The sequence below is a fragment of the Pinus tabuliformis genome, chromosome 7 (assembly GCF_031772625.1).
Source record: "Pinus tabuliformis cultivar Carrire ecotype Pingquan chromosome 7, CPIR1, whole genome shotgun sequence".
In the NCBI taxonomy this organism is placed as follows: domain Eukaryota; kingdom Viridiplantae; phylum Streptophyta; class Pinopsida; order Pinales; family Pinaceae; genus Pinus; species Pinus tabuliformis.
Window position 1 is genome coordinate 1689880820 of NC_142293.1, and position 24670 is coordinate 1689905489.

Genomic DNA, 24670 nt, shown 5'->3' on the forward strand with positions numbered 1-24670 from the left:
TCATCTGAGTAATCAGTTTCTTGAATATGAAACCACAAATCAGGATAAATGGACATTTTCATCAATCCACACGATTCATCATTCCTCCCATTTGGCTCTCTTATCAATATTAGTGGGAGATTTTTCTTTTCCCAATGTAATTTGATATAATTCTTTACTTCCTAGTACAACCTCCATGTGAGATTTCCATAAATAGTTGAAATTGGTAAGGAAAAGTTGAGTTGGAGCAACTCTCTCTCTCTCTCTCTCTCTCTCTCTCTCTCTCTCTCTCTATATATATATATATATATATATATATATATATACTCAAATGTTGAAACTGATTATCTAAATAGAAAGCTCTCTCAAAAAATAGTCTATTTAAAAAATAACAACATAAAAGATAGACTTCAAATCTGAAAGTTATGCCACTTTTTGAAAAAAGACATTAATTTGTAACAAAGAACCACATGGCACCTTAAATTTTGCTGACATGATGATGGATATTGTAGAGAGAAAATTTTAAGGGCTGCCGATGTTTTTTTCCTAAAAAGAGATTCACCACTTTCTAATTTTTCTACAAATGATTCATCCAAAATTTAAAGTATAAAATTATTTTACCTCAAAAATTACCAAAATTTTACAGACTTTAATTCTTTTACAGACAAATTTCAAAATGTTTTACACTTTGCATATTATGAAATAGTAAGATTTGCCAAAATTTCTTAGCTTTAAGATAAATTCTCGTCCTTAAAATTTTCCTTGATGTTATGAATATATATATATATATATATATATATATATATATATATATATATATATATATTCCCTCATTTAACTTTGCATATAAGTTCAATTATACAAATAAAAAATCGCTCTTACAATAAAGTTGCTTTATAAATGAAAATTGGAAGTAAAAAAGATAACTTAAAAACAATATTAAAAATATTGCATAGTGAATAAAATACACTTTATAATAAAGTTATGAAATAACTTAATTTTATATGAACTTTTACCAAACATAATTTAAATAAAACCCCTAAACAGGTATACTAGTGCAAAACACATACTAATAGTAAAAATAAGAGTGTTGGTGTAAGTATAAGAGTATTGGCGTTGTTATTGGAACTTTGTCTAAAAGTGCATGTTTCAATTATTATTATTATTATTTTTTTAATAACAAAAAACAATAATATTTTATTTATATATATATATATAAATCTAATATTCAATAACAAGAAGGTTAAATCTCGATTAACCAACGCAGAAAATGAATGTTTCATGTAATAGTTCCGAGACTCCCATATACTCTCTGTTTTTTCAAGTAATACAAATTTATATTCAATAAAGCAAAGGAGGAGAGAATTGACCAGCCATATTAAACCCTATTCGTACAGGATCCAAGACGTAAAGTCTCTCTATTTACAAGTGATACAATTTTACTTTATTTAAAAGGAAAAAACGATTTACAAAGCCTACTCTGCATACAGGATCCAGGATAGAAGTAGCAGTGACAAGCCTTCAATCTGGCCATGGGATCCAACAAGCTGAAATGACCCAAAAAATAATCCTAGAGCCCAGAATAAACAAATTTCATACACTTTCTTCCATTGGCTAATTAACCTAGCCACAACGGAAAGAAAACTTAGAACAAAGAATGAATTAATAGCATAACCTTTCAAATTTAAACTGGTGATTTCATGCTGATACTGTGGAGCTTAGCCAGGACTCCCACGAGAGGGGCATTGATATACGTTGTGGGCTCAAGCTTGCTCGGATCGGCCCTGCAATCCTCAAACCTTTCATGGCGATTAGGCCCTCCTACAACTGCACCTGTTAATTCATTTGGCTTCGGTGCTGGTCTGTGGAACCACACCATGAAACCTTTGGTACATGATACCATTGTCGACTCCACGTATATTGAAACTATTGAAGACCCTCTGTGATGAGCTTGTTGTGGATATTTGTCACCAAAACCCACCATGAAAGACATGCCCACAGGATTTTTACCCAATATGTAATCAACCTGTAAATTTTACAATATTAAACGCAATGTAGTTGAAAGCTAAATCATTATTGCATCCAGATAACCAAGGTGGTCTCAGCTCAGATGCAGATGCGTAAGAAAATACTTTGTTGGTTTTTTTAACCTAGGTAGATATGAAAATTAATTAAATTATAATTTTGAATCTCTCAATGGAGATTTTGTTGGAATATTAATTCCAACTACTGTGCAGCGACAACGATATGGGACATTACCGATCAGCAATCTCCGATGGGCATATCGGTGAGTCGGCGGGATGGAGCATCAGACGTATCGGTGGTAGGATTGCGATATCGCGTCACCGATATCGCATCGGCGCTTTCAAAAGGTGGCAAGCCCTTTGCATAGATATGTTTGTGATCCGATAGCCGGACCCGACGGGCATATAGCATTATACTGTATAATATTTCAGTTCCACCTGTGGCCAACTTTCTTATGTTTTTTAATGTTTTTTTTCTCAAGCTTAAGTTAAAATGCATCGCATCGATGCATATCGCATCGGCGGGTCGTAAATCGGCATTTCGCTATGCGATAGTGCAATATTGTGATAAGCCTGCATTAAATATAGATAGGATATTTTCAGCCGAGTAATCAATGCTATTTACTGCGGTTGGTAAACACAGGTAGGATATTTTTTTTCTTATCACTTAGAATCAGATATGATTTTAACCTATATAATGTGTAAAGAACAGCAGTTCTATAATCAAGTGAGTAAGAGAGAAGTTGTTGAAGAATCTGAGAGTTTTTGTAATTATCTGTAAACACACAACAGTGCTAAGATAGTTGAAAACAAATTCTGGAATTGGAGCGTTCCTGTTGTAACCCCTCTATAGAGGAAGACTATTTTGTAACAGTTTTTTTTTATGATTAAAGATCCTGTATTGAAATCAGTGAGCGTTGTTCTCTGTGCATTTCTTTTGTGTTTGAAATTATCAGAAATTTCCAACATGGTGTCAGAGCTAGTCTAGGCACTCAGTGAGTCAAAAACAGAGTTTGTTTTTCACTGTAGGAGCTGTAAGAAGCTTAGTGAGCGATTTTCTCCAGCAAAGAAAGTTTTTTTTGCTTGTTTTAAATATATACAGTCAGTATCTCTTCTTTACTTATATAAGTTAAGATGGCAGATGCTGGAACTGGTTTGACAAATTCTCAATTGCCACAGTTTAATGGGAAAAATTATAGTTATTGGTCCATAACAATGAAAGCATTTTTTGCTTCTCAAGGAATATGGGAGCTGGTTGAATCTGGCTATGCTGAACCTGCAAATGCAACAGCATTGGCTGCTTTGACAGTAGCAGAAAGAGACCAGTTGAAGAGCGACAGGAAGAAGGATGCCAAAGCCCTCTTTTTCCTCTTCCAATTAGTACATGAAAGTGTTTTTCCACGGATTGCAGCAGCAACAAAATCCAAGGAGGCATGGGATATTCCCAAAACTGCCTATCAAGGCATGGAGAAGGTGAAGACTACAAAGTTGCAGATGTTGAGGAGAGACTTTGAAACACTCAGCATGAAGGAATCTGATACAATAGATTCATTCTTCACTCAGGTTATTGGGTTGATAACCGAGATAAGATCTTATGGTGAGATTCTTGAAGAAAGAAGGATTGTAGAGAAGATCTTGAGATGTTTACCCTCACGGTTTGAAGCTGTTGTGGTAGCAATAGAAGAAACAAAGGATCTCTCGCAGTTCACAGTAGATGAACTGAGTGCTTCTCGCATATCTCATGAACACAGACTAAGTAGAGGAACAGATTCCTCTTTTGAGCAAGCATTCAAGACTCAGATGTCTTTTGGCCAAAGAAAAGGTCAAGGCAGAGCAACTAACAGAGGTCGTGGAAGAAGCCAAAACAGAGCCAGAAATAATCCTGCAAGCACAAGCAGAAGGAGCTGCAATCAGAACCAAGATGAAGGTTCACGCAAGCAGCAAGCTCATGGACAAAGGTATGACAAATCCCAAGTCCAATGTCATTATTGTAAGAAATATGGGCACTATGCCAATGAATGTAGGAAAAAACAAAATGACATGAACAGTAGGTAGAATGTTAATTTTGCAAATGAAGAAGATAAGAATCCAAAGATTGTGTTGTTAACATGTAATATTGCACAAGACAAACAAGAAGATTTTTGGTTCTTAAACTCAGGTTGTAGTAATCACATGACTGGGAACATCGAAATGTTTGCCAATCTGGATGAAAATGTGAAATCTGAGGTAACAACAGGAACTGATAGTAAGATATCTATCAAGGGTAAGGGCAGAGTCAGTATCCAAGCAAGAAATGGAGAATAGATGATTGTGCCAGAGGTATACTATGTACCTAGTCTGAAATGTAATCTTTTTAGCATTGGACAACTCATTAACAAAGGTTACAATGTGTTCTTCAAAGACGATATGTGTACAATCAGAGACATACCTCCAAGTAAGAAGATCATTGCACAGGTGCAGATGACCAGCAATAGAATGTTTCCTCTCAAACTTAGGGCAGACTTGAAGGAAGCAAGAACTATTGCAGCTATAACACAAGAAGTCTTTCAGGAACAAGTGAAAGATGAGAATTGGTTGTGGCACTTGAGATTTGGACATCTCAATTTCGGAGGCTTGAATCTATTGCACAGAAAGGGAATGGTAAAGGGATTACCATTGATCGAGAAACCGAACAGTCTTTGTGAAGGCTGCATCTTGGGCAAGCAACACAAAGAAATCTTTCCAGCATGAAAGGGTATAAGGGCAAAAGCACCCTTAGAAATTGTTCACTCTGATGTGTGTGGACCGATGCAAATACCATCATTTACCGGAAATAAATATGTTTTAACTTTCATTGATGATTACACCAAAAAGACATGGGCGTATATGTTGAAACAGAAGAGTGAAGTGTTTGAGAAATTCCGCCACTTCAAAACTCTTGTTGAAAAACAGTGTGGGCATTTTATCAAAGTGCTCAGAACAGATAGAGGAGGAGAGTACATCTCCAAATACTTTCTGCGATTTTGCAGAGAAAATGGCATACAAAAGCAGTTCACCACGAGGTATACACCTCAGCAAAACGGTGTTGCCAAAAGGAAGAATAGGACCATTCTTGACATGGTCAGAAGTATGCTAAAGGCAAAACACTTGCCGCATGAGTATTGGGTAGAAGCTGTCACTTACACAGTTTACATCTTGAATAGATGCCCAACTAAAGCTGTCATGAACAAAATACCAGAAGAAGCATGGAGTGGTCAAAAGCAAACTGTCACTCACATGAGAGTATTCGATTGTGTAGCATACGCACATGTACTGGATCAGCTAAGGAAGAAGCTTGACAGTAAAGGGGAGGAGTGTGTCTTCATTGGCTATTCAGAGGAGTCAAAAGCATACAAACAGGGAAAATTTTAAGAACCCCCCCTAAATTTATAAATATAATAAATGGGCGAATCTCCATGGTATATAGGAAAAATGGAAGGAGATTTTATCAATAATATAATATGTATATATAATGTTTTGGCGAATCTCTCACCAGGCATGGTGAATATTACTCAATTATAAAATCTTGTAAGATCTTGGCGAGTCTTTCACTAAATAATAAAACAACTTTGTAAAGTACTAGTGAATCTTAGCATAGGGTACATGCTGGTTTAATTCCCCCATTTAAATAGGCTACATTCCAGGTGAATACCATGGGTCAATACCATGTGCCATTTTGGTGAATACCATGGGTCAATACCATGTGCCATTTTTATTTTTATTAATTCTAATATTAGGGTTAATAATGGTTTTTTGCATGGTATTAATAACAATCTAGTCCATGGTATTTGTCCCATAGTATTTTGGCCATAGGTTTCACCTAAATATAACCCATTTTTTGAGTGTTCGTAAATATAAGGTGACTTATGGAGTAAATATAAAAAAATGTTTTATTTGTTTACCATACCTCTTGTTTATTTATATTTTTATTAATTTACCATACCTCTTTTACAAATATGGTATTTGGCCCATAGGATTCACTTAAATAAAACCTCTTTCTTGAGCCTTCATAAATAGAACGAGGGTTATGGACTAAATATAAAAAGAGGTTTTATTTATTTACGATACGTCTAGTTTATTTATATTTTTGTTTATTTACCATACCGTTTGAGTAAGTATAAAAAGACATTTTATTTATTTACCATACCTCCACTTTACTTATATTTTTATTTGTTTACACCGTTACATGTATATAAGGTGACTTATGGAGTAAATATAAAAAATGTTTTATTTATTTACCATACCTCTCATTTATTTATATTTTTATTAATTTACCATACCTATTTTATAAATATGGTATTTGGCCCATAGGATTCACTTAAATAAAACCTATTCTTGAAAATGGGGGAATGGATTCACTTAAATAAAACCTATTCTTGAAAATGGGCGAATGGAAGGTTGGAAGTCCTAATTTCAAGGGCTAAATTTACCTTTTTTACCCTCTCCCTTAAAATAAGGTGGGCTATTTGAGGTGATTTGTAAAAATGTACTATGATACAAAATATTATCCCACTAAAAATCTAAAACCCCTTAATTTCGCCAAAGGGCGAACATTCGCCCCTAAAATTATCCTTGCATACAAACTCTATAATCCATCCACCAAGAAATTGATAGTAAGTAGAGATGTGCAGTTCATTGAAGATAAACCTTGGGATGGAAGCTTAGAGAAGACAGTGAATGTGAAAACAATTGTGTCTCACGAAGAAGATGAGGAAGGGACAACAACAAATACTCCTTCCTTGGTGGCTCCTCCTCCACCGCAGCAAGTACAACAAACCACACCACAAGCTGGAATTCGAACAGCCTTGAGAAGTCAAGGTAGTGCTTCTCCAAGCACATCACGGGGATCAGAAATACCCTCAAGTTTGGATGGAACTCCAAGCACACCAAGAAGACCAAGATTCAGAAATCCGAATGAGATTTATGAACAAGGAGATGTAGGTAACAATAACGGTCTTAATTCATTATTCACTTTGTATTGCCATGTTGATGACCCAGTTCATTTTGAAGATGTTGTAAATGAAGATAAATGGATTGAAGCAATGAATGAAGAAATTAGTACAATTGAGAAGAGTAAAACATGGGAGTTAGTGGACCTCCCTATAGGCAAAGATGCCATTGGAGTTAAGTGGGTCTATAAGACAAAAAGCAATGTTGAAGGAAAGATTGACAGGCACAAAGCAAGACTTGTTGTGAAAGGCTACAAGTAGCAACAAGGAAAAGACTATGATGAAACCTTTGCACCAGTAGCAAGAATGGAAACAGTCAGAATAGTGTTGTCTATTGCGGCACAACACAAATGGAAGATTTATCATATGGATGTTAAATATCCATTCCTGAATGGAGTGTTAAAAGAAGAAGTTTATGTTGAAAAACCTCCAGGCTATGAAGTTGAAGGCCAAGAGCATAAAGTCTGCAAACTGAAGAAGGCTCTTTATGGGCTGAAGCAAGCTCCAAGAGCTTGGTACAACAGAATAGATGCTTATCTAATTGAGAATGGGTTTGATAAGTGTGATGGTGAACCCAAACTCTACATAAAGGAGAATGACGGTAAGATTCTTATTGTTGTTTTATATGTAGATGATTTTATTTTTACCAGCAATGGTGCTTCTCTCATTGTTGATTTTAAAGCAGTCATGAAAAGTTAATTTGAAATGACTGACTTGGGCTTCTTAAGATATTTTCTTGGAATTGAAGTAGACCAAAGTGAAAATGGTGTTTTCATTTCTCATGTTAAATATGTAGAAACAATGTTAAAGAGATTTAACATGCAGAACAGCAAGGCAGCTGTGACTCCAACTGTAATAGGGTTGAAATTGACCAAAGAAGACAGCAGCAAAGATTTTGATCCAAAATTGTACAAAAGCATAGTTGGCAGTCTTATGTACTTAACTGCAACTAGGCCAGACATTATGCACGATGTGAGTTTAATCTCCAGATTTATAGAAAGACCAAAAGAGACTCATTGGTAGGCAGCCAAGAGGATTCTAAGTGTTTATGATAGGAAAAGCACATCGGGATATGTGTTTCATATGGGATCGGGAGCCATCTCATGGGCTTCCAAGAAGCAACCAGTAGTGTCTTTGTCAACAGCAGAGGCAGAGTATGTGGCAGCAACAGCAGCGGCATGCCAAGCAGTGTGGCTGAGAAGAGTTCTCAGAAATTTGTGTCATGAACAAGAAAAGGGCACAACCATTTACTGTGACAATAGCTCGGCAATAGCATTGTCTAAAAATTTTGTCTTTCATAAAAGGACAAAGCATATTGACACCAAATTTCACTTCATACGTGAATTGGTTAACAATGGTGAGATTGTTTTGCAGCACTGCAGAACAGAGGATCAGTTAGCCGACATCTTCACAAAACCATTGGGAAAGAAAAGCTTTGATCATTTCAGGAAATGTCTGGGTATCATTGAACGCCCAGTAGTTGAAATTAAAGGGGAGTGTTGGAATATTAATTCCAACTGCTGTGCAGCGATAGCGATATGGGACATTACCGATCAGCAATCACCGATGGGCATATCGGCGAGTCTGCGTATCGGCGGGATGGAGCATCGAACGTATCGGCGGTAGCATTGCGATATCGCATCGGCACTTTCAAAAGGTGGCAGGCCCTTTGCACAGATATGTTTGCGACCGATAGCTGGACCCGATGGGCATATAGAATTATGTTGTATAATATTTCAGTTCCGCCTGTGGCCAACTTTCTTGTGTTTTTTAATGTTTTTGTTCTCAAGATTAAGTTCAAATGCATCACATCGATGCATAACGCATCGGTGGGTCGTAAATCGGCATTTTGCTATGCGATAGTGCAATATTGTGATAATCCTGCATTAAATATAGATAGGATATTTTCAGCCGAGTAATCAATGCTATTTACTGTTGTTGGTAAACACAGGTAGGATATTTTTTTTCTTATCACTTAGAATCAGATATGATTTTAACCTATATAATGTGTAAAGAACATCAGTTCTATAATCAAGTGAGTAAGAGAGAAGTTGTTGAAGAATCTGAGAGTTTTTTGTAATTATTTATAAACGCACAGCAGTGCTAAGATAGTTGAAAACAGATTCTCGAACTGGAGCGTTCCTGTTGTAACCCCTCTATAGAGGAAGACTATTTTGTAACAGTTTTTTTTATGATTAAAGATCTTGTATTGAAATCAGTGAGCGTTGTTCTCTGTGCATTTCTTTTGTGTTTGAAATTATCAGAAATTTCCAACAGATTTTAATTTTGAATTTCTCAATAGAGACTTTTGTGAATATTGTCTTCAAGATCCATCACAAATGTATATATGTAATGTGATGGATCCAGAAAACAGATATCTAACTAACTTTGAATTTCTTAAATTCTGAAAATGTGGAAATAGATACACTAGTATGATAAGTTGTTATGGTCCTTTATTAAATATTTTGCAAAAAGGAAAAATCCAATATGTATATGTACTTGTTTTTTGGCAAATGCAATCAGGTTGCTTGGTTCATAGATTTGATCACCACATTGCAGGGATTGCTTGTATTTTGATAACAAATCATACAAGGAATGATATGCTTGTAGCATATTGCGTATTTGCACAGTCTCTGACATATAACAATCCTCCTGTCCAACAGATTAAACATTGTTAAGGAGCTTAACTTTGAAACCCATAGCATAAGGGGAAATTTTCAATTACCTGGTGTTGTGGAAAGTTTGAAATGAGGAGTTTCTGGAAGAACTGAGTAGAGAAATGCTTCTGCTTTCTTTCTGTAAACTTCCAAGTTGGATTCTCCAGAGAAATATCGCTTCCATGTTTTATTATTAGTTTTATGATAATGTGGGTAAGTTGAAGGTCAAGTGACAAGATTTCAAACTTTTATCTCAATTTACTAGCTTGAACATTTGGTAATTAATATGATTTATGTAGATGTCAACTTACACGAGACATGAGGACTTGAACACCTGGAGATTTGAGATCCCAGCTGAAGTCAGATTCAGTGGAAGTAGAAAAATTCTGCTGAAGTATGTATTTGGTATATTTTGACAATCCAGTTGCCCTATACAGCCATGATGCTGCCCATGCAAGCTCATCCTGCATATTTACCGAGGAAGAAGAATAAGGCATCATGAAGTTACTCATTATGTACTTTTAAATAATGGTGTGTTAGTAATGTGTATTTAATTTGAAAATATGTGTCATTATGGGGAAAGTATACATCATAGCCTGAGCTAGAGCAATAGAAAGGGCATTCTCCACCATATGTTCCAGGGTACTGGTCAGCAAAACGAAAGATCTGCAATAATACATTACATATTCAATTATGTGAATGTTATAAAAAATTGAAGGGGATATTGCATTTTTAGATTAATTTAACTTTCAATTTGGAAGAGATTAATCTTATACCAATCTAGCTCTTTTGAGGAGGCGATGGGAATAAGGATTGTCAACGGTTAGAAAGACAATGGAGGAAGCAGCCAATGCTGCAGCAGTCTCTGCTGCAATTTCTGTCCCTGGAGTGGATTTATCTATTTTGTACAAAGTCCTTGGGTGTCCATTCTCTCTGGGTTCTGCCGACAGCTATGGTCTGCAATAGGATCTCCCACCTGAAAAAAAAACAGCTAAACATATGTTCTATGTAAATCTAATTATAGTATTTTCTATTCTCATTAGTTAAAGTTTGCCCCTAAAAATCGAAATCATAAAAAAAACTATAAATGCTAGTTAGTGTGAGCCTTAGTGTGATTTAAATACTATAATAATTAGTTTACCTGAACCCATAGCTGGTTTTTAGTGGCACTTGCTTTGATGAAATAATCAGTACCCCACCTAATGGCATTCCTAACCTTCTACAATTCTCTAGCTGCTGCAAGTTCAACTTCATAGTGAAGGGCTCCCCATGCCAACATGGTAACTGTGAATGCCATGGGAAGTCCATACTTCACATTATCCCCAGCGTCGTAGTAACCTCCCACCAAATTCACCTACACAAAAACACAGTAAAAACCATGCGAAACATCATTGTATCTTTCCAGACTTGTTGAGGATCTGGACTACATATTGAATGCACAAATTATTTGGATGGAGAATGTTGATGGTACCCTAGCAAACCTGTCACTTTCAAGGAAGAGTCCTTAATTCAAAATTAAGTTGTGGTGGGTTATCTAATGTACCAAGTTATCAGGAATTGGTAGGATCTGGACTAAATATTATATTCACAAAATTATTTGGACAGAGAGTGTTAATGGGATCCTTTAAAGCGTAGCAAACTTAATTTAATTTAGAATTCATTGACGGGTCGGTATTTAATTTACCATTGCATCAATAACCGAGAGGACTTGCCAACCAAGACATGGATTTGACGGTTCAATTTTTTATGAAGAATATCACCACCTTACTTTAAAAACTTAACAAACTTGGTGAAAAATATCATTATTACGTTTTATCATTTCATCAAAATTCGTTAACCAGTTTTCTTTTTAACTTATAAAGCTATAGCTCTCTTTTAGATTTTTGCCTGGCTTGGGACAATAGTTTGTAATCATGGAAAAATGAAAATTGCTGAGTAGCCATAGAATCTAAAACACGTATTGATCTGAAAGTAGAGCAATTGAAAGTAGAGCAATTGGAATTAATAAGGATACAACAATATCTTTAATACACAAATACAATCAGCTCAATTGAAATTGTAAATGAGCGTGGGATACATTGTACATTCAAAGAACAGAAATAATGAAATATTTTCACAGGCAATATCTATTTCAAATGTGCTGCCAGTGCCCAAATCTCAATGATAATACACAATGTTGAAATACCTGCACAGACAATAAGCTCAATTGAAATTGTAATTGAGCGTGGGATACATTGTACATTCAAAGAACAGAAATAATGAAATATTTTCACAGACAATATCTATTTCAATTGTGCTGGCAATGCCCAGATCTCAGTGATAATGTAAAACTCATCACTCAGATCGAAAAGTTTAAATAATAAAAAGGGTGAAATTTGGTGGGCAAAGTGCTCATCATGGGAAAGGAAAAAATATAATTATTATTTTGTAATGATAATCTAAACCCCCATTAGTAAATCTAGACCATAAGTTTAAATAAAGTGATGGAATTTAATGGGATAACAAAAAAAACTAATTACTGTTTTGAAATGATAATCTGAATCCTTATAAGTAAATCTCTAAATTTAGACAATAGGTTTAAAGAACGGCATGGAATAGGAATTTGGTTACCAAATTAACTATATATATATATATGTATGTATGAATGGTGGTTTTTTTAGTAGTATATATATGTATGAATGGTGGTTTTTTTAGTAGAGTCATTTAGAGATTTGTTTTCGGAATTTATCACATAAATTATTTAAATTGTCAATATATAGAACTATTTTAAAACTTACTAATATAGTTTTTTGTCACGACCCATTGACAACTATACAAAAAATTTAAATAAACATCGCAGAACTTACTACTTTTATTATTCATCCATCCGATCATGAAATAAATATGATGCAGGGCATCATTCTCCAAAGTATAAAGGTGCTGCTGTAATTACACATATGCACACCTATCTCTGATATACTAAGGTTTCTCCCTTGATTAATGTTCATGACCCAATGGGCAACTTTTACGAAATTGAAGGCTAAGTTAATGGTTGTTAAAGTTACCGGTTGCTGCTCCGGTCAGCTCCGGAGCCAGATGGTGAGCAGGATCTTAACTCACCTCACCCACCATCGCCAGGTGGCTAAAGCCATGCTGAATCCACGTGATTCCTTGGTTGAAGCGTTAGAGTTTACGCGCCAAGCTCCCAATCGATTGAACGGTGTGGATTACAAGTTAAGATCTAAGGGTCTGAATGCGCCCAAGGGTTTAGTGGTGGTTTATATACCACTGAGCTACTTCTTTTGGTTCATTTGCACATGTTTCGGGAGGCTGGGTACTGCTTAGCTCGGCGGTGACCTCCTCGCATCAACTACCAGATCTGCAACGCTAATTCCAGGTATTCTCAATGACCATAGCCCGCCGATTACAGGTTCTTCCTCAGCTATTTGGATTTATAAATATATGCACAGTGCTTTTGTTTACTGCCGGTTCATTAGTTCTGTATACCTCTGTTTGAACTAATCTCAATGCTTTTACTGTGTCAGGGTTTATACCACGAACCTTCAGCCATTCAAGAAGTTAATGTGCGACCGTGGCACCTCTAGGTATTTACCCCATCGTAACTTGAAGCAGAGCTTGCGTTTCCGTCTTATTGGGAGAGGGTTTATTCTTATGCAATGTCATATGTTGATTCTTTTAGCCCGAGGAGTTCCTCATGGCGTTTTCCCCTTTAATGCTTCAGGGTTTCTTCACTCGGACAAACCCTGGATTCGAAACGTGGTCGGCCATTTCATGCCGGTGCCTGCGTTCTCTTTGATTTCTACAATATTATATTGAGAATCTGTTTGGGCAATATGCCAAGGTTGTATGCATGTTTATTTAAGAGTCCACGGCCTCCTAGCCGGGACCGAATCGACTCAAAGAACTCAGGATATTTACTCCCTTCTGTTTTCTCATATTATCGAGAATGTTGAATATTAAATCACAGGTTTTTTTTTTGTCTGTATTTATGGAGGTATGAGAGTCCTCTTCAGCTCTCTGGACACTTGGGTCATTCTACTATTTTATACCCATCAGGGTTTCTGTTTATCATAAGGTTAATATACATATTCCTTGAAGACGATGTATAAATTTGTTCATCTGATACCGTTGGTACTAGACCTGTTTTGCTTATACGCATATAATATTGATTCAGAGATATGTTTGAGTTCGTTCTGTATTAAAGGTTATCGTATCTCCTTTGGTTCACAGAGTTACGTTTGTTTTTTTAAGGGTTTATAGTAACAGTCACATATTTTCTTATAATACGGCGGTTGCGTGGTCGTTTACCACAGCGGGGTTCTATTACCCGGGGACATCATGTCGCCTTTATGGATAATGGTATCAACCCCTGCACTCTGAGTCGAATGAGTTCTGGCGAGTGATAACACAGTGGTGATTTTATATTTGTTTTCGAATATATATATGAAATGTAAACCCTTGGTACAGGGTTTGACTAAATCTCTTTGTTACGGCTTCATTATATGTTATGAACAACAGTACTATTTAAGTATGATATTCTTGTTTGCTCTAGAGTAGTAATGATTCTCTTGGCCGTTCTGATTTTTCAATAAATCATTCTGCTGTTGTAGTTATCGGTGAGTCTTTCCGCTGTTATACGGTTTAATGCATCTTTATAGTATGCACTTAACTATCCTGCATACAGTTATGATCTTTCAGGACTCGTACGATTTTTATTTAATAACATGCTTTAGTTTCTCTACAGATGGCATGCATTGGTTTCTATACTGTTAATATGCATCGGTTTTCATATAGTTAGCTTGCAATGCATATAGTAGATGGTCTCTGTTCTTTTGCTCTAATAACCAGTTCTAAATGCTCATAGAAACTGTTTCTAATGTTAAGCATTCTTTACCTCTAGATAGCAACAGAGACTTGGATTCTTCTACTTTCCTTCTATATACTCAGTATACTGATTACAGAAATCTGAATCTTGTGAATAATTCGTACCTGGTCTACCAGCTACAGGAGTTAACGCTCCAGAAGTTCTCCTGCATTTTACATTATTCATTATTGCTCTTATCCACCCAACCTTGAGATCCATCAGTACGTTGGATTCTCCCCCCGAGCTTTCTTGCAGGCCTGCAACCCTCAACAAGACTCTAGCACCTGCGTGCTTGGGTTATCTGGTCCTCACCAGACTTAACCCTTCTGTTCTTTCTTTTCCTTCCTTGGAATTTCTCCTTTTAACTTAACCCTTTTGTTCTTTCTTTTCCTTCCTTGGAATTTCTCCTTTTATCTCCAGGTTCTCGTTCCGCCCTCCTCATACTGCAATGGCTTTCTTTAATTTGCATGCTCCCGCATCCCACGGTACCAGGCGATCACAAATACAATTAACTGAATTGTTTTCTTGCTGCCACCTATTCCTAAAACCTCGTAGTCCTTTTTGCGGTGTCCCCATACCCAAGAGATCAGCTATATCTTTATTGAAGGGTGCGGTCATTGGAGGGTAAGCTATCCGAGGCTTCTTCCATTATCTAAGCTTTTACGCAAATCAAGAATCAGTTTTTGTAATCGATATGTAACTTTTATTTATTTATTTACCATGAGTCATTTTAGGGATGTTACATACTCCCCCGCTTAACAGGAACACCGTCCTCGGTGTTCATCTTTCGTCGGAACTTGATATTTTACTCGTGGTATTACCATCTAAACCACACAAAATGTGATCCTTTCTCTTTGAAATCAACGATTTCATTCCAAGAAAAGACGAAAAACAAAATAGTAATGATATAGTCATAAGAAATATCATTAGTTATAAGCATCAATAGTCATAAGCATTTGTAATTGCAAAAATATGCAACTTCTAATCGCCACCACTTGGCCCTTATTCATTCATAATAAACAATTCTCTGTGTCAACTTACCATTACTTACCATCTACTCTTGAAAATCATGAATACCTTCATGTAAACATTTTAATAGTGGTTGGACAGCTCTTCCACCTTCCATGGTAAGTAATTCCTGTAATATATGACTAACAATTCAATCACATTAGTCACTATATTTTGAGTCAAATGAAATACTTTTGGCTAGCAATCAATTGTGCAATGTTTAGATGCTTTCTAAATCACAGTACTTTTACAAGTACTTAAAGAGCACTAATACTAATCATCAAATAATAAATCATTGTTCCACATGCATACTGAACGAATTCTCACTAAAGACATCCGCAAAGTACTTCGAGAAGTACCAAAAGAGCACCTAGCTCTCTAATCATCAAAACAGTCAATCACTGCATCAAGCAAAAACTGTCTTAGCTCCCACTAAGATGTTCACAACATTAATAATACAATAAAGGAATTAAGATTTCCAATTACTCCTTATTCAGCACTAAGCTCGTTTCTTGTTAAATGTGCATAACATATTTCACACAACTATATATAGAATTTATTTTCAACATATCATATAGCTGATTCATTCATTTCTTTAGCTATGAGCACCAATTAGGCTAAAGAATTCCCAACCCATGGGAACTGGTTTCCATAACCAAACCGAGTCATTTTCACATCCAGACAGTTTCTTCGATAGGGACCTTACCAGGTCTAACATAGAATTCCACTGGCCAACCAGCTCAAGAATTCTAGGGAGAGGAAATCTGGGCAGGCAAGTACCATCAACCCCTCCAGGAAAGTAGCTGCCATCAACCCAACTCCGGGCAGACAAGTACCATCAACCCTCCAGGCAGGTAACTGTCATCAACCCAACTATCTGCAACTGTCTGGCATGCTAAATTTCTCTTTTATTACTCTTTCTCAAAGTAATTACACAATGAACCATATAATCATTATCATTACAAAATAAACATGCATGTACACCATGCATTTACACTTATCCCTCATCATGGGTCTACAACATCAAGGTTGATGGGAAACATATCCATCACACACGTTGTATGCATGCAAATTTTCCAAATAACATAGTTCATGCATATCATATAACATCATTCTTTCTCATTTATAATTGCATTTCACATTGCAGCAATTCATGTGATGAGTTTTCTTGTTGCCGTTAAGCTACCACTACTTAATCCCATAAGCAACGTTAGTTATAAATATGCATCAGTTAACACGTATTCCATTTCCAAGAATGTTCATGCATACAATATTGTCATGTATAAAAGCATATGAAAATACTCATTAATGTATAAATGTCAACAACAGTTGAGTTAATACTCTTAGCATTCCCAATTTTGCCATAGTCTGTTGTTCCAATTCAAATCATCATTAATGGAGTATTATCTTACGTTTACTATGGCTAGCTTGGGTCATGCATTGTTAATGTAACTAAGCATAATCTCTCTAATATACAAAGATCATAACTCTATAGCATAATGACTAGTCTTTGTGCATACCACTGCTTATCATATAAGCCTTTCTTTATTGTATGCAACCCACATTCCTTTCACTAGAATACTACCAGCATTTCATACAACAAACCACATACCTCTTTCCTAAAGGAAGTCATTTTAATCCTCATTTCTCTATCTTCCGATGTGAGGGTTTCTCAAGATCCCCTTCCAAGAAATTATTAAAGATATCTATCTTTAGGCATAAAAATCAAGATACAAAAACAAGGTTTTACTTATCCTTTGTGTATCAAAATCAAGCAATCAACACAGCTCATCCAACAAGACAATCTCTCGAAGAGATTATTATTTTCAAGGAAGCTAGCATGACCACTTTCTCTAAGTACACACCGACTTACAATTCCAAAGTCACAATAGCTACCAATATGCAACATGTGTTCTCCTAACACAATTACCTTACTTCAGTACACATAGTTCTTTTTATGAAACAAGTAAGGATTTTGGTTCTTGTATGAACACTATTCTAATGTGTCTTTAAGGAAAGAACCTCTATTTTTTTTTTATTTTCAAGAAAATTCTCATAAAATCCTGCATCTTCATTCATGAAGTATGCATACTCTTAGGGTGAGACTATATTTATGTATATATGTAATATACTCTTTCCTCAAGAAGTTAGAAATGAATATCTATGTGCCTAGAAGCACGTCCTTAGCTATCTTTTATCATGCATGTAATGCATAATCATTTCCAAGAAGCTTTTATCAAATAAAGATGCATATTTTAATTCAAGAAAACTTGGCCACCTGCCTTGCTATGTCCTCAGGACATTTATATGCCTCATCCCCTTTTCTCAAGAAGATACTTTGGCCATATTTAGCAAGGATTTTATAGACAAAGACAAGCATTTCACACACAAGACTCACGTGGAGTCTTCCTAATAGGAACTACCTATTTTCTTTATTAAGAAAGTATATAAAATAATCAATCTTTAACTGCATGCCTTAACACATTTCCTTTACCAAGAAAATCTATAAAAGAACTATTCTTTTATTGCATGCATTCAAATACTTTCTCTACTAAGAAATCATATAGAACATTCATATATGTTCTTCAAGAAAGTGAGCAATACACTTATCTTATCCTTGGATCAACATGCATAACTAATAAGTTAAACCGCCCTTACCGGAAGCAATTACTCTACTTATGCAATTAGAAGCATAATTTCCTAAGTGTCGCACATGCACCAAAGTTACCACTTGATGCTAGATGCAACTACTATCATAACACTACTATGTGACCTTTTCAGAATAATGACTTCAAGGAGACATTACGAAAATCATTAACATTAATACACTATAGTTATCATTTCCAACTCCTTAAGCATGGTCAAGGGAATACTCACATGCACATCGAGCGCTTATCTAGTCGTCCCCAGACTTAGAGTCTTCTGCAAGATTCTGATACTCAAAAATTGCTCTATCTGGTCATCACCAGACTTAGCGATTTCTTTTTCCTATCTCCGTCTGTCCCTATAGCACGGTCTTCTTCCTCCTCCTTGCTTCCTTTTCCTTGCTTCCTTTTCCTTTGGAAGCGTCTATAGTTGGGGAAGGTAGTTAGAGTTTACTGACAACTGTATTAACATAGGTAATCTATTTATGTATAATTATCACATGTAATTATACTATGAATGGGTCCTAGAAATGTTACCCACCGAACATGCCTCTCCAATTAGGTTCACACTGGAATGCAACATGCATAAAAATCCATCATTCCCATAGTAGAGATAAATTCAACCATCATTTAATTGAGGCTCCAATGGTTTTTATCTCTCAACAAGTAATGAAAAACACATACCATGCTAATGGATTTCACTTAATTAGAGGGTAATCATCATTAAATCTATTAAGACATAAGCATATACTATTCATCATGCATTCTCATGGTGAATAAAATTAAGAACTCTTCTCATGCACAACTGGACTATAGCACAGAGAGAGTAAAAATCTTCATACACACATTCCATGCATGCGACATCAATCAACCTTCACTTGTTTACGAATTGTAACAATCTTAGTCCAATTGAATTAATGCATATAAGTTCTATGGGTTAGTCATACAAGACTAACCAATCTCAACTACCAATCGTCTTCATGCATCCATGACAAGACTGAATCAAGTCTCGCTGCTTGACTCATTGCATGTTTTCAATATCTAAAGGGGTTCTTCTAATGTCCTTTTTAAAACAATTTTTCATCCTATTCAAGGATGTTCCCCTAATCATGAATTGGCTCATTAAGTTTTGTTCATTGTAACTTCAGTTTTGTTCATTAAATACATCATTGTTATTGCCATATTTGCAAATCAAACTTGGTAGTTGATTGTCACTTCCCTCAATGAGTGTTCAATATTGTTCATGAATGTAATGAGTACTCAATATTGTTCTTAGGTGTGACAAAAGTTTCATTGTCTTTTATCATCATCAAGAATTTAACGTTATGAACGTAGTTATGCAACAACTTACTACTTACTACTTAAAGCAATTATAAACATGAATCACACCTATCATGCCAAAGGTAGTGTACTACATAAATGAATATGTGAATGATTAAACTCGTACTTGAGTTAATCCCTACTGATGGCATACCTCAATATCCTTTCTGCTTACCAATTCCCAAAGGCGCCAGTACTGCAACCTTTAGCTCTGATACCACATTGTCACGACCCATTGACAGCTATACAAAAAATTTAAATAAATATCGCAGAACTTAATACTTTTATTATTCATCCATCCGATCATGAAATAAATATGATGCAGAGCATCGTTCTCCAAAGTATAAAGGTGTTGCTGTAATTACACATATGCACACCTAACTCTGATATACTAAGGTTTCTCCCTTGATTAATGTTCATGACCCAATGGGCAACTTTTACGAAATTGAAGGCTAAGTTAATGGTTGTTAAAGTTACCGGTTGCTGCTCCGGTCAGCTCCGGAGCCAGAGGGTGAGCGGGATCTTAACTCACCTCACCCACCATCGCCAGGTGGCTAAAGCCGTGCTGAATCCACGTGATTCCTTGGTTGAAGCGTTAGAGTTTACGCGCCAAGCTCCCAATCGATTGAACGGTGTGGATTACAAGTTAAGATCTAAGGGTCTGAATGAGCCCAAGGGTTTAGTGGTGGTTTATATACCACTGAGCTACTTCTTTTGGTTCATTTGCACATGTTTCGGGAGGCTGGGTACTGCTTAGCTCGGCGGTGACCTCCTCGCATCAACTACCAGATCTGCAACGCTAATTCCAGGTATTCTCAATGACCATAGCCCGCCGATTACAGTTTCTTCCTCAGCTATTTGGATTTATAAATATATGCACAGTACTTTTGTTTACTGCCGGTTCATTAGTTCTGTATACCTCTGTTTGAACTAATCTCAATGCTTTTACTGTGTTAGGGTTTATACTACGAATCTTCAGCCATTCAAGCAGATAATAAGCGACCGTGGCACCTCCAGGTATTTACCCCATCGTAACTTGATGCAGAGCTTGCGTTTCCGTTTGATGGGTGAGGGTTTATTCTTGTGCAATGTTATAGGTTGATTCTTTTAGCCTGAGGAGTTCCTCATGGCGGTTTTCCTTTAATGCCTCAGGGTTTATACACTCGGACAAACCCTGGACTCGAAACGCGGTCGGCCATTTCATGCCGGTGCCTGCGTTCTCTTTGATTTCTACAATCTTATATTACGAATCTGTTTGGGCAATATGCCAAGGTTGTATGCATGTTTATTTAAGAGTCCACGGCCTCCTAGCCGGAACCGAATCGACTCAAAGAACTCAGGATATTTACTCCCTTCTGTTTTCTCATATTGTCGAGAATGTTGAATATTAAATCACAGGTTTTTTTTTTGTCTGTATTTATGGAGGTATGAGAGTCCTCTTCGACTCTCTGGACACTTGGGTCATTCTACTATTTTATACCCATCAGGGTTTCTATTTATCATAAGGTTAATATACATATTCCTTGAAGACGATGTATAAATTTGTTCATCTGATACCGTTGGTACTAGACCTGTTTTGCTTATACGCATATAATATTGATTCAGAGATATGTTTGAGTTCGTTCTGTATTAAAGGTTATCGTATCTCCTTTGGTTCACAGAGTTACGTTTGTTTTTTTAAGGGTTTATAGTAACAGTCACATATTTGCTTATAATACGGCGGTTGCGTGGCCGTTTACCACAGCGGGGTTCTATTACCCGGGGACATCATCTCGCCTTTATGGATAATGGTATCAACCCCTGCACTCTGAGCCGAATGAGTTTTGGCGAGTGATAACACAGTGGTGATTTTATATTTGTTTTCGAATATATATATGAAATGTAAACCCTTGGTACAGGGTTTGACTAAATCTCTGGTTACGGCTTCATTATATGTTATAAACAACAGTACTGTCTCAGTATGTTATTCTTGTTTGCTCTAGAGTCGTAATGATTCTCTTGGCTGTTCTGATTTTTCAATAAATCATTCTGCTATTGTAGTTATCAGTGAATCTTTCCGCTGTTATACAGTTTAAGGCATTCTTTATCATGCACTTCACTATCCTGCATACAGTTATGATCTTTCAGGACTTGTACGATTTTTATGTAAATAGCATGTTTCAGTTTCTATACAGATGGCATGCATTGGTTTCTATACTGTTAATATGCATCGGTTTTCATACATTTAACTTGCAATGCTTACAGCAGATAGTCTCTGTTCTTTTGCTTTAATAACCAGTTCTAGAATGCTCATAGTACTGTTTCTAATATTAAACATTCTTTTACCTCTAGTTAGCAACAGAGACTTGGATTCATCTACTTTCCTTCTATATACCCAGTATACTGATTAAGGAAATCTGAATCTTGTGAATAATTCGTACCTGGTCTACCAGCTACAGGAGTTAACGCTCCAGAAGTTCTCCTGCATTTTACATTATTCATTATTGCTCTTATCCACCCAACCTTGAGATCCATCAGTACGTTGGATTCTCCCCCCGAGCTGTCTTGCAGGCCTGCAGCCCTCAACAAAACTCTAGCACCTGCGTGCTTGGGTTATCTGGTCCTCACCAGACTTAACCCTTCTGTTCTTTCTTCTCCTTCCTTGGAATTTTTCCTTTTAACTTAACCCTTCTGTTCTTTCTTTTCCTTCCTTGGAATTTCTCCTTTTATCTCCAGGTTCTCGTTCCGCCCTCCTCATACTGCAATGGCTTTCTTTAATTTGCATGCTCCCGCATCCCACGGTACCAGACGATCACAAATACAATTAACTGAATTGTTTTCTTGCTGCCACCTATTCCTAAAACCTCGCAGTTCTTTTTGCGGTGTCCCCATACCCAAGAGATCAGCTATATCTTTATTGAAGGGTGCGGTCGTTGGAGGGTAAGCTATCCGAGGCTTCTTCCATTATCTAAGCTTTTACGCAAATCAAGAATCAGTTTTTGTAACTGATATGTAACTTTTATTTATTTATTTACCATGAGTCATTTTAGGGATGTTACATTTTTCAAGACAATTAAATGAGCCATATTAATTGATTAAAAATAAATTTAAATTTAAATTATTTATGTAATGGATCCATAAACAAATCTTTGAGGTTTTTTTAATTTCTTTGAATACACAAACAATTTCATTTTGAAATTTTTATTTTTAAATATAATTATAAATAAACACAGAATGCATTTCATTTTGAAATTCCTACCTTTTAATCATAATTATAATTGCAACACAAGATACATTTTACATAGGATAAGTAATGACAGAGCAGAAATAATGAAATATTTGTACAGACAATACCTATTTTTTATCAGTTTGCAATCATAGTCAAAAGACCCCAAACGTAAAAAAAATAAACTAGAAATGGCTTTAGCCATTAGGGTAGAGCAGACCATAATGATAATGAAACCAGTTTACCAGCAACACTCCACTAACTTCACCAGTGAAACAAATCTGATTTAGCTTGACCATGGCCAGCTCAAAATATAAAAATCTAAGACAGGCAACCCGTGTTTTCTAATTGAAAAGGTGGGAGTAGTCTCTAGACAAGTTTATATGAACTATAGCATCCATTAATATTATTTTCTCATTGTGCAAAGCATTCAGACTTAGATGGCAATACCAAGAGGAGTAATTATATTACTACATTTTGCATGTGTCCATCTGTGAGAGCAGAATCTCCTCTCCAACTGATCCTGTTCCTACTAGACAGTTTTCCTGAACGTTGAGCTTCCAGAAACAGAATAGATTTATGCAGAGCATCGTTGTAATCAAACTCACCCAACACAAATTGATGATCAGCTGACAGCACTGTAGCAAGAATTATGCCGACAAACCTTCCAACAGTGAGCCTGTAACCCATTGCTGCTGCAACTGATTGCTAAACCCCAAAAAACATAAAGGACAAGGTGCAGACAAAGCTGCCAAAATTGGTGGGTATATATATTTACTTCTCCACGTTGGTGTAATGATGCATAGAACTGATTTGGACTCAATGAATAAAGTGAAAAAGCAGTGGAATGTTTTACGTGGGGTATCTGCAATTTGGAAGGACAAGATATTGGCTCATTTCAAGGACTAAAGGAAGTTTGTGAGTGTCGGTTGCCTGAGATGGGTAGCACGTGGAGGAAGAAAATCCTCTCAAAAACATAAACCAAATACCAAATAGTGACACTGTCGGCTGCCTCCAAGGACATCATAATCACAATTTCTTTAAAACCTTAAAAGAAGCACAAGGTAGGGTCATTAACACTTAATTTTAAAAATACCAAATGTTACTACAAAGTTTGTGCACTAATGAAAATGTAGTCAAATTTTTACAACATTAATAATAAGAAACTTGGATTTCCCTTTATATAATAATAAAGAATCTATTCATAAAAGCATTATTTATTTAGAAATTTACTAACTTCACTCATAATAATTATTATTATTATAAAGTATATTAATTTTTCATTATCTTACTTACATAATTAATTATAATTATTTAAATATTCTAGTGTAATTATCATTTTTTTTTCCTTCATTCCATATGAGAGTGTCCAGAATTAAAATGCCTATCATTCCATATGAGAGTGTCCAGAATTAAAATGGCTATCATTTAATCATGTAGATTATTCGTAATATGTTTTTTTTTTTTCTATATTAATATAATTGAAACTATATCATTAATATATTTATATTTTATTGATGTTGGAGTATCTCTTTAAGAGTCCACCAGACTTAAGGGGTCTTACCAAATTTACTAAAAAATTAAGTGGATTTCTTTAATTTAATTTAAGATATGATTAACGGATTTGTTTTTCATAATTAAGATGTAATAATGATTGATTTGAGAAGAGGAGGATTAATTTACCATCTACATAATATTCACTATTTGAAGTAATTTATTGGAGTTAGAGATTTTAGGCATAGATTGGATATTTCTATGTACGGATAATTTGATCCATATTTAGTGAATCTCAACAAAATTGGCATCTTGTATATAATAGAGTCTTGAAAACAAGGGTAGAGAGTGAGATAGATAGAGAGAAGAGAAGAATAATATAGAGAGTGGGTGTAAGAAAAGGTTTGAGAGACCAAGAAGGGAGATTATAGCAATATTTAACAACCCTCAATATAACAATTGATTAAAATTGATGATTTGATTTTGAATGTTATTCACAAGATTGTA

At 35.7% G+C, this 24670-nt stretch overlaps 1 pseudogene; it reads right to left on the reverse strand.

Moving 5' to 3' along the window:
* Nucleotides 1-1663: 1663 nt before the first annotated feature.
* On the reverse strand, nucleotides 1664-23359 carry LOC149255008 (endoglucanase 16-like; annotated as a pseudogene).
* Nucleotides 23360-24670: the final 1311 nt, after the last annotated feature.